The sequence below is a fragment of the Callithrix jacchus genome, chromosome 2 (genome assembly GCF_049354715.1).
Source record: "Callithrix jacchus isolate 240 chromosome 2, calJac240_pri, whole genome shotgun sequence".
NCBI classification, from domain to species: Eukaryota; Metazoa; Chordata; class Mammalia; order Primates; family Cebidae; genus Callithrix; species Callithrix jacchus.
In genome coordinates this window covers 134,281,979-134,292,694 of record NC_133503.1, presented here as the reverse complement: position 1 = coordinate 134,292,694, position 10,716 = coordinate 134,281,979, and the positions used below count along the sequence as shown (strand labels likewise).

At 41.7% G+C, this 10,716-nt stretch overlaps 1 pseudogene across 1 annotated transcript; it reads right to left on the bottom strand.

Moving 5' to 3' along the window:
* Positions 1 to 8,905: 8,905 nt before the first annotated feature.
* Positions 8,906 to 10,051, bottom strand: LOC100387566 (BRCA2 and CDKN1A-interacting protein pseudogene; annotated as a pseudogene). Its single transcript, XR_013532278.1, has one exon. The product of XR_013532278.1 is annotated as a BRCA2 and CDKN1A-interacting protein pseudogene (transcript).
* Positions 10,052 to 10,716: the final 665 nt, after the last annotated feature.

Genomic DNA, 10,716 nt, shown 5'->3' with positions numbered 1-10,716 from the left:
GAAAATGCAACAGAGTGAGTGCAGAAGCAGAGATGAGAATCTGTCTCCCGTTACACCAGTCATTAAAGAGATTGCACAAATGGAAAACAATGCAACTCTTCAGAGTCCTTAAATTATTGTTTTGGGGGAAAAATTACGAAAAATATAGTCTTTATTTTAACATGTAGTAGTTTTATTGTCATTTTTAGCTGGCATAAAGGTTTTCAAAAGTTCTCCATTTTCATGTCTAATATGGAAAATATCAGTAGATAAAATCATTGGCAGCAGGGTGCAGTGGCTCAAACCTGTAATACCGACACTTTGGGAGGCCAAAGCGGTCAGATCACAAGGCCAAGAGTTCAAGACTAGTCTGGGCAACATGGGTAAATCCCATCTGTACTAAAAATTAAAAAAAATTAGCCAGGTATGGTGGTGCACATCTGTAATCCCAGCTACTCAGGAAGCTGAGGCATGAGAGTCACTTGAGCCTGGGAGGCAAGGGTTACAATGAGCCAAGATGGCACCACTGTACTCCAGCCTGGGTAACAGAGCACAACTCTGTCTCAAAAAAAGGGAAAAAAAAAATCAGCAATGTGCTGCTAAATGGAATCTACACACACACACACACACACACACACACACACAGTCTGATCTGTAGCATTTGCCAGTTCTCATGGTGTGAATACTGCTTCCTTTGCCAGTTTTAAACTCCCAACACTTTTAACAGTTGGCTTGAAAAAAATTCCTGAATACTGAATTCTTGTGTGCAGATACAAGTTGACTCCAGTACACCAATGGATGCAACCACATGAACAAAGGCTCTTTGCTGGTCTTCAATAATTTTAAGTGTATTAAGATGTTATGAGCTAAAGAAGTGTGAAAACCACTGCCCTTATCCAAGATTTCCCAACTTTATTGACTTGAAGAAAACAGAGAGGGGTCCAAAGTGGCTCCCGCCGGAGGTCATGGCGCTCGCGAAGGCGAGGTCATCAGTTCAAGGCTAACCTGAGCAACCTCATAAGCTCAAACTGATTGGCAAAAAAAAAAAAAAAAAGAAAACAGAGAAACTGGTAATGATTGCGAAAGCACAAAAGCAAATAGGAGTAAAGAATTAGCTTACAGCTGCAGGCACTACTCTGGGTTTCTGGCTGTTTCAGAGCTGAGGGGCTCCAATTTGTGAAGCAAGAAACTGATTCAACGGCAGGGTGCAGTGGCTCACAGCTATTATCCCGACACTTCGGGAAACTAAGGCAGATGGATGGCTTGAGCCCAAGAGTTTGAGACCAGCCTTGCCAACATGGCAAAACCCCGTCTCTACAAAAAATACAAAAATTAGCCGCGCATGATGGCACATGCCTGTAGTTCCAGCTATTTGGGAGGCTGAGGCGGAAGGATGGCTTAAGCCTGGGAGGCAGAGGTTGTAATGAGCCAAGATGGCGACACTACATTCCAGCCTGGGTGACAGAATAAAGACCCTGTCTGGAGCCGGGAAGAGAGGAGGGGAGGGGAGGGGAGAACAGAAGAGAAGGAGAAATGAAACTGATCAAGTCATCAGGTATGGTGTGGTCCACAGATCAGGAAGCTCTGTGTGAGGTCTGATTTTCAGCCAGCTGTTGTATAAAGGAGAGAGGCTCTTCCTAAGCAAAGTTTCAGACCAGAACACCAAGAGACAATTCAGAACAGCAGTGGCATCCCTGTAAAGTGAAACTCAAGCTCCAAGTTTCTTGTCATGGGGACTGTTAATTGCATGCTAGTTTCTGGAAACACACGAAAAACCAAAGGTCAGATTCAACAGCGTCTCAGAATTCAGATAACACAGTATGTATGGTTTCAACCCAGCAGGCTCTGTGTTTATCACTTCAGGAAATGATTCATAAACTGTAAGAAGATTAGCTTTGAAAGCTGCATCTGGCCAAGTGCAGTGGCTTGCGCCTGTATTCCCAGCCCTTTGGGAAGCAGAGGCAGCAGATAACCTGAGGTCAGGAGTTCGAGACCATCCTGGCCAACGTGGTGAAACCCCTGTCTCTACTAAAGATACGAAAATTAGCCGGGCATGGTGGTGCATACCTGTAGTTCCAGCTACTCAGGAGGCTGAGGCAGGAGAATCGCTTGAACTTGGGAGTCAGAGGTTGCAGTGAGCCGAGATTGCGCCATTCCACTCCAGCCTGGGCGACAAGAGTGAGAGACTCGGTCTCAAAAAAAAAAAAAACAACTCAGATTTAGAATTTTAGCAGCTCTGCCTTGTTTGTAACAAGTTTTAGAAAGGAAATCAATTCTCAACTCTGGCTGCCCATAGAATCACTGGAGAGTGTCTAAACAGTTCCATTGCTAGTCTCTAGGGGTGGCTCTTGGAAATCGACATTGTTTTCAAGCTCCTCAGAAGATTCTAATGTGTAAACCAGGGTTGGTACTAAGAAAAAAAATCCCTCAGCAGTCTGAGCCATGCGAGGTGTGCAGATTTTATCAGGCCCAGAGAGAGAGGAGTAAGGGACTTCAGGCACGCCGCTGGCACATACCCTCCTCCCACCCACTGCCCCCCCATGCCTGAGGGCAATTGTTTAAAGTCATTTTGTTCCTGGTGGTGTGGCAGCTCATGCCTGGAATCCCAACACTTTGGGAGGCTGAGGCAGGAGGATAACTTGAGGTCAGGAGTTTGTAACCAACCTGGTCAACATGGTGAAACCCCAACTCTCCTAAAAATACAAAAATTAGCCAGGCACGGTGGCATGCTCATGTAGTCCCAGCTACTTGGGAGGCTGAGGCAGGAGAACATCTGAACCCAGGAGGCCAGGAGGTGGAGGTTGCAGTGAGTCAAAATGGTGCCACTCCAGCCTGGGCAATGGAGAGAGACTCCTTCTCAAAAAAAAAAAAAAGACAAAGCCATTTTGTTGCTGCCTTCCCTGTTATCTTCATGTTCCTGGAATCTATGATACAAAGAACAACAGATGTGAAGCCAATCAACAGTTTATGTTATTTTAATGTAAATTTTGATAAACAACTTACAAACTGCCCCTTTTCCTTTTTTTTTTTTTGTTTTTTTTGAGACAGAGTCTTGCTTTGTCGCCAGGCGCCAGGCTGGAGTGCAGTGGCGTGAGCTCAGCTCACTGCAACCTCCGCCTTCCAGGTTCAAGCAGTGCTCCTGCTTCAGCCTCCCAAGTAGCTGGGACTACAGGTGCGCACCACCACACCCAGCTAATTTTTGTATTTTTTTAGTAGAGATGGGGTTTCACCATGTTGACCAGGACAGTCTCAGTCTCTTGACCTCATAATCCACCCACCTCAGCATCCCAAAGTTCTGGGATTACAGACATGAGCCACTGTGCCTGGCCATCCCTTTTCCTTTGTAAACACCCACATGCAACTGCTGCTAATCAGATTGTATATTCAGGACAACTTGAATATACATCGGGTTGCAATCCGCAAGTTTGGCCCAAATAAACTCTCTACTTCTATTATTTTTGCCTCATCCTCTTCCTTTTAGATCAACAATACCACATGTTCTCACTTATAAGTGAAAGCTAAACACTGAGTACACATGGACATAAAGAAGGAAACAACAGATACCAGGGCCTATTTGAGAATGAAAGATGACAAGGAGAGGACCGAAAACCACCTGTTGAGTACTGTGCTTATCACTCGGGTGATGAAATAATCTGTACACTAAACCCCCAAGACACACAATTTACTGATATAACAAATCTGCACATGTACCCCTGAACCTAAAGTAAAAGCTTTTTAAAAAGAAAAGAAAAAAGTGCTTCTTGGGCAGGTGTGGTGGCTCACACCTGTAATCCCAGCACTTTGGGAGGTGAAAGCAGGAGGATCTCTTGTTGCCAGGAGTTTGAGACCAGTCAAGGCAACACAGCAAGACCCCGTCTCTAAAAAAAAAATGTATAAATTAACTGGGTGTGGTCAGGCATGGTTGCTCACACTGTCAATCCCAGCACTAAAAACTAGATCCATGGTTCTCAAAGTTTGGTGTGCATAAGAATCACCCCCAGTGCTTGTTAAAAATGCAGATGGTCCAAGTCTTATCCCAGGCATGTTGGTCATAGGTTGGGGATGGAGACCAAAAATCTGCATTTTAACAAGCAGCTCAAAAGATTTTTATGGACTCCATTTCCAAAAGCACTGAATGTAGTCACTGTTGAGTGGTTCAATCAACTGCTGAAACTGCCTTCATCATACGGAAGCAGCAAGTCTGTGGGTACCAGCCTCAGTTTCACCGTGTAGAAAGAAGATCATTTAATTTAACAATTGTAAGAAAATGAATAAGTGAAATTAAGGATCCAATAATGTGGGCCAAAGAATGCAGAAATTAAAGAAATAAAGCTCCAGTATGTTTTAAAAAGAGCTTATGGGATAATTTATCAGATTTTTAAAATAGTAGAATGTGGGTTATACACATTCATTAATTTCAAGATTAACAGGACGAACATAACTATGCAATAAAATCAATGTTTTTGTTTTGTTTTGTGAGAATAATATTTGCTGCTTGACGAGAAAAGATGAATTCCAGAAGAAAATAAATGAGTAGTCCTTTTAGTATAAGTAAGAAGACTGTCAGAGTAAAAGGTCATGCTCTGGTTATGTGGACAGAATGCTCTACTGAATGTTCTGGTAGAAACATTTCTGGCTTCAGAATATAGCTAATTACATTTGTTTTGTTTCTCTTTGTTTTGTTTTGGAGACAGAGTCTTGCTCTGGCACCCAGGCTGGGGTCACTGCAACCTCCACCTCCAGGGTTCAAGCGATTCTCATGCCTCCGCCTCCTAAGTAGCTGGGATTACATGTGTGAGATACTGTGCCCGGCCATGGATAAAGATATTTTTATGTTTTTGAGCATTTCAGAGTTCCACAAGATATTCTGGGAGAATCTTGAAGAAGTCAAATATATGATTTCCTAACACTCTTTTTTTTTTTTTTTTTTCTTGAGACCGAGTTTTGCTCTCGTTGCCCAGGCTGGAGTGCAATGATGCAATCTTGGCTCACTGCAGCCTCTGCTTCCCAGGTTCAAGCGATTCTCCTGCCTCAGCCTTCCAAGTAGCTGGACTACAGATGCGCACCACCACACACAGCTAATTTTTATATTTTTAGTAGAGATGGAGTTTCACCATGTTGGCCAGGATGGTCTCCATCTCTTGACCTCATGATCTGCCTGCCTCAGCCTCCCAAAGTGTTGGGATTACAGGCATGAGACACCATGCCCAGCCAATTTTCTAACATTTTCATTTCCTGCTTGAATAATATATATTGAGGCATGAAATATTAATTGTGGCTAGGAGATGGTCAGAAAGATTTGTTTATTTTTTCAGATTATTTGACTTTTGTTTTAATATGGGTTGCTTTTTTGCTGGGGAGGCAGTACATAGTCAGGAAAGAGAGAAGTAAAAAATACTTTAAAGGAAAAAAAATTGCCAAATTGCCAAACACAAGTTTAAACATCTTTGTATATTTCCCATTAGTCTTTGCCTTGACTTGGATATATTTTTCCCCATTTGTTGGTTTCATACTGCATATATATCATTGCATTTTATTTCTTAAAAATTAAACATTATAAGCACTGCTCTGTGCTGTTACATTCACTTAAAACCCATCTCATTGTTAAAGGGTATAATAGTCTCTGGAGAAGTCCTTTAAAATTACACATCTAGAGGGTTTTTGTCTTCTGCTAATATATAAATAAGGCTGCTATTAACAACTAGAAGCCTATTACTTTTTTTTATGTTATTTATAATGATATCTTGATAGATTCGCAGAAGTCATACAACTGGGTCAAAGGTTATGAACATTTAAGGATGATGACATTTTGTCAAATTGCTTTCCTAAAGCGTGTCCACTGACATTATCTTACCCTTTCTGGTATTTATATTATGTTCCTATTTCCTCCATTCCTTCTATAATATTTATCAGGGGCCTGTTTTAGCCATCATAGAAAAAGATCATTGCTAATGGGACAGAAGCCGGTCTTATCTTGTTTTAAATTGCAGCTGAGTTGCAACATTGATTATTACTGAGTTGCAACATTTTCTCCCACATATTGGCTAACAAATTATACTTTTTCTTTAATCATTTAGTAGTTATTTTTAAAATCAGCTTGTGAGAGGGCTTCTATAATGAAGAATTTACTCCAGGTTTACTGAATGTGCTGCAAATGTGTTATCAGAGTTGACTAACAAAATCTTTGGCTTTCCCCAGGCACAGTGGAGTCATGGCTTCTCCGATCATCCTTGGGCTCACTCATTTGCCTTTGGGTTTGCAAAGCTTCTCATTCCAGCTCCATCAAGATTGAAGCTTCTGAAGGCTAACCAGCACCCTAGTATTTTCCTGTGGTCACCACTTTTCAGCCAGACCCAGAGGCAGGAAAAATATCCACAGCTGTTTCTGGTAACCAGGCGCTGCCGCTATCTGCTGGGCACTATCTTTAAAAAACAGGAGTTGCCACTTGAAACCTCCAGTGTCTTATGAAATGGTTTTACGTATGAGATTAGAGCCATTTAAGCTATCTTTTTCCCTGAAAAGAACCAAAGAAGGGAGAAAGAGAAGAGGACGCATACAGCATGATAGATATCACATACAACAAATTTTGATTAAGAATCTATGCTACCACTACATTAAAAATTGCCCTAATTTTCTCAGAACAAAAAAAAAAATTGTCTCAGAAAATGATTTTAAGGATATGAGAATTGATTTTCTGGATCCCTGGACCTGCAATCTAGCCAAATTTTGCCTCAGGGCTATCTCTGAGGGCCCTGCTATTCGAAGTATAGTCTGAAAGGAGCAACTTCAGCTTTACCTAGGAAGTTGTTACACAGGCAGATCCAGCCTCAGACCAATTGCAGCAGAGTCTGGTAATGTGTATGCATGTTAAATTTGAGAAGCAGACCACAGCTCACTGTAACTTTGAACTCCTAGGCTCAAAGGATCCTCCTGCCTTAGCCTCCTGAGTAGCTGGGACTACAGGCATTTGCCCCATACCCAGCTAATTTTTTTTTTTGAGACGGAGTCTCACATTATTACCCAGGCTGGAGTGCAGTGGCATGATCTCAGCTCACCACAACCTCCGCCTCCCACGCAATTCTCCTGCCTCAGCCTCCCTAGTAGATGGGACTACAGGCATGCGCCACCATGCCTGGCTAATTTTTGTATTTTTAGTAGAGATGGAGTTTCACCATATTGGCCAGGCTGGTCTCAAACTCCTGACCGCAAGTGATCCACCCACCTCAGCCTCCCAAAGTGCTGGGATTACAGGCGTGAGCCATCACACCCACAATAAGCCATTTTATTTTTTAATGGTATCTTTGAGTTTTAAAAACTCCTTTGGATGTAAAACCCTCAGTTAAATGTTTGCTGCATAACAAACTACACAAAACCGCAGAGGCATATAACAACAAGCATCTTTTGCTAATGCTCTGGGATAGTCAGCTAGGTAGTCCTGCTGATGTATCTGGGGATCTATTGGCTGATTTAGGAAGACCTGGACTGGGATGGCTGGGGTGACTTACTGGGTTCCATATGTCTCTCATCTTCAAGTATGCTAATCCTGGCACATTGCCATGGCAATGGCCGAGGTGTTAGAGATAAGAGAAAGCATGCTGGACATCAGGAAGTGTAAGATTGGGCTTGACATGTTCTCACCACAGTCACATTCTACTGACCAAAGCAAGACACAGGCCATCCCAGTTTTAAGGCGATGGAAAAATAGACATTGCCTCTTTAATTAAAGGAATTTCAATGTCACATGACAAAGCTATGGCTACAGGGAGTGATGAAGAATGAGGCTATCACCAAAATCTACTGTACATAATGATTGAAAATTCATTACAATAACAATTTTTGACTTAGTGTTCAAGTATTGTACTTTTATAAAACTGTCCATGTTTTCTGAAGATTTTTCAATTGTATATATATATATATGTATTGGGATGGAGTCTCACTGTTGCCCAGGCTGGAGTGTGGTGGCATGATCCCAGCTAACTACAACCTCTGCCTTCCAGGTTCAAGTGATTCTCATGCCTCAGTCTCCCAAGTAGCAGGCTCCTGCCACTCTACCCAGCTAATTTTTGTATTTTTAGTAGAGATGAGGTTTTGCCATGTTGGTCAGGCTGGTCTCGAACTCCTGATCTCAAGCGACCCACCCACCTTGGCCTCCCAAAGTGGTGCGATTACAGGCGTGAGCCACCGCACCCAGCCATATACATATTTATTTCATTTTATTTTATTTTATTTTATTTTATTTTATTGATACGGAGTTTCACTCTTGTTGCCCAGGCTGGAGTGCAATGGCATGATCTTAGCTCACCACAACCTCCATCTCCTCGGTTCAAGTGACTCTCCTGCCTCAGCCTCCCGAGTAGCTGGGATTACAGGCATGAGCCACCATGCTTAGCTAATTTTGTATTTTTAGTAGAGACGGGGTTTCTTCATGTTGGTCAGGCTGGTCTTGAACTCCCAAACTCAGGTGATCCTCCCCGCCTCAGCCTCCCAAAGTGCTGGGATTACAGGCGTGAGCCACCATGACTGGCCTGTGTGTATGTGTATATGTATGTGTGTATATATATATATTTTTTTTTTTCTTTTTTTTTTAAAGCCAAAAGAAGAATTGCGAAAACATCTCAAAGATCTGGGACCTATACTCAGTTAGTCAGCACATACCTTTCCACTGTCATATGTGAAATGAGAAAAAGAGGCCAGGCCTGGTGGCTCAGGTCTATAATTCCAGCACTTTGGGAGGCTAAGGCCAGAGGATTGCTTGAGCTCGGGAGTTTGAGGCCAGCCTGGGCAACACAGTGAGAACTTGTCTCTATTTTTATATAAAAATAAGTTTTAAAAAAAAAGAAAAAGATGGTTAATGACTCGGGGAGAATACTTGAGGAAACGTGAAATAGAATATTTCAAGTTGTACCAAAGAAAAGTGCCATTTTTTTTTATTTTAAAATAAAAAATAGAAGTTTTTGTTGAGTTCTTTCAATTACATGTTTTTCTTCTTCCTGGAAAAGTTTTTAAATCAACCATTCATAATTTGACCAAAATTTTTAAAAACTGATATTTTGTAAATGTGTCACAGACACACGGGACAGAACCCTACCTTTTGTAGAGGACCTTACTCCAAATAAAGTTATAAGTTTTTCAGTAATTCTCCACTGAGTTTTCTGGTAATTTTACAAAAGCAGGCCCATCACTGTCCACTGGAAATGAGTTAGACAGATAGATATTCTTTCACTTTATCCATGATTTCGTTCATCTTGTCAGCTGGAATTAACATCACAGTTCACAAAGGCTTCATTGGTACGTCATCAAAAGACCATCTGCCACCCAGACAGGTGTCGCTCTCCTCCTGCACTGAGTAGCTGAACCTCAGAATTGCCTTCTCATAGAAAAACTCTTCCTCTGCATTTGCAAACATTAACTCATCTTTCTTTTGGTTGCTCCATTTCTTTCTGGAATTGTTTTTTCCTGCTTCCACAAATGTCTTACTAATCAGAAGGTAAAAGCAGCACTTCCCAGATGGCTTATTGGTTTTGTGTGCCTCCACTACTTCTTTCTGAAGCTGCTGGTACATGGGCAGAGCAATCTGTGGAGGGACATTAACGAATCTTTCCCTTAGGAGAAGGCCCACAGGCTTGGTGGTGTCATTTAAAAGCTTGTCCAGCTGTTCAACCATGCTCTTTTCACAGTTCTTCTCACAGAAGCTTAGAATCAACTCTTTAATTTGTTCTGCACACTGAGTACCCTTTCTTTCAGTTAAATTCAAAAGGCTTATGAAACCAAAAACCTCATCTTCATCCACATCATCATCGCTGTCTTCTGAAACATCCGTTTGCTTAATCACACTCCCAATATGGTTCTGTTGAATTAAGACATCTGTTAGCTCTGCAGTGTTCACAGGAGCCTTTAGAAAAAGCTCGTCAACGACCTTGTCGTCTTCATCTTCTTCGTCACTGTCGTCATCGTCTTCGTCCTCATCCTCGACTTCATCTTCCTCTTCGTCATCGCGCTGGACCGGGGCGCCCAGGGGCTGCGGAACCCCACTTCCCACAGCCCTCCGTTTGGCCCTGGACGCCATGTTACCGCAGAAAAGTGCCATTTTAATTGAAAATTTTACCTCCTCCAGCAGGGGCGTTGATGTACTAACAAGCCACTTTCAGAAAAACAATGTGATCAAGTACAGTTTTCATTCTTTTATGTCAACATATTTTTTGATATTATTTTTAGTATTCTATACTGATTTAAATCCTTGCCTTTTTAAAATCAGGATAGTCATGCTTACTAAGTGACCCTTATGAAAGGTTTATGAAACAAATGTCAGGGGTGATTCAGACTTCTGCTTTCCATTTAACTTAATTTAAATTGCTATTTGCTTATTTTAAAAAATAAACTTTGTTTCTTAAGATAACACTGCCTCTGATGCTATCAGTAGCCCCATCCTGATATTTAAAAAATAACCTTTTAACTAGAATTTTCAAATACTTTAAATGCATGTGTAATCACTTAGGCTTGGAGCATTTCTTGACCCATTCACATTTAGTCCTATTGGTTGGTAGGCAGTAACTGGAAAATGCAGCATGTCTCTCTGATAGAAAGTGAGAAGTAAGACTTGGCGGCACTCAGTGATCAGGCCATAGTTCAATGAGTCTTTGCATGCAGTTAAGCTGGAATCTGTTTCAGAGGTTTGAATATGAGATTTGGGCATATCCTAGCTGATATGGTTTGAGTTTGCCCCCATCAAAACATGAT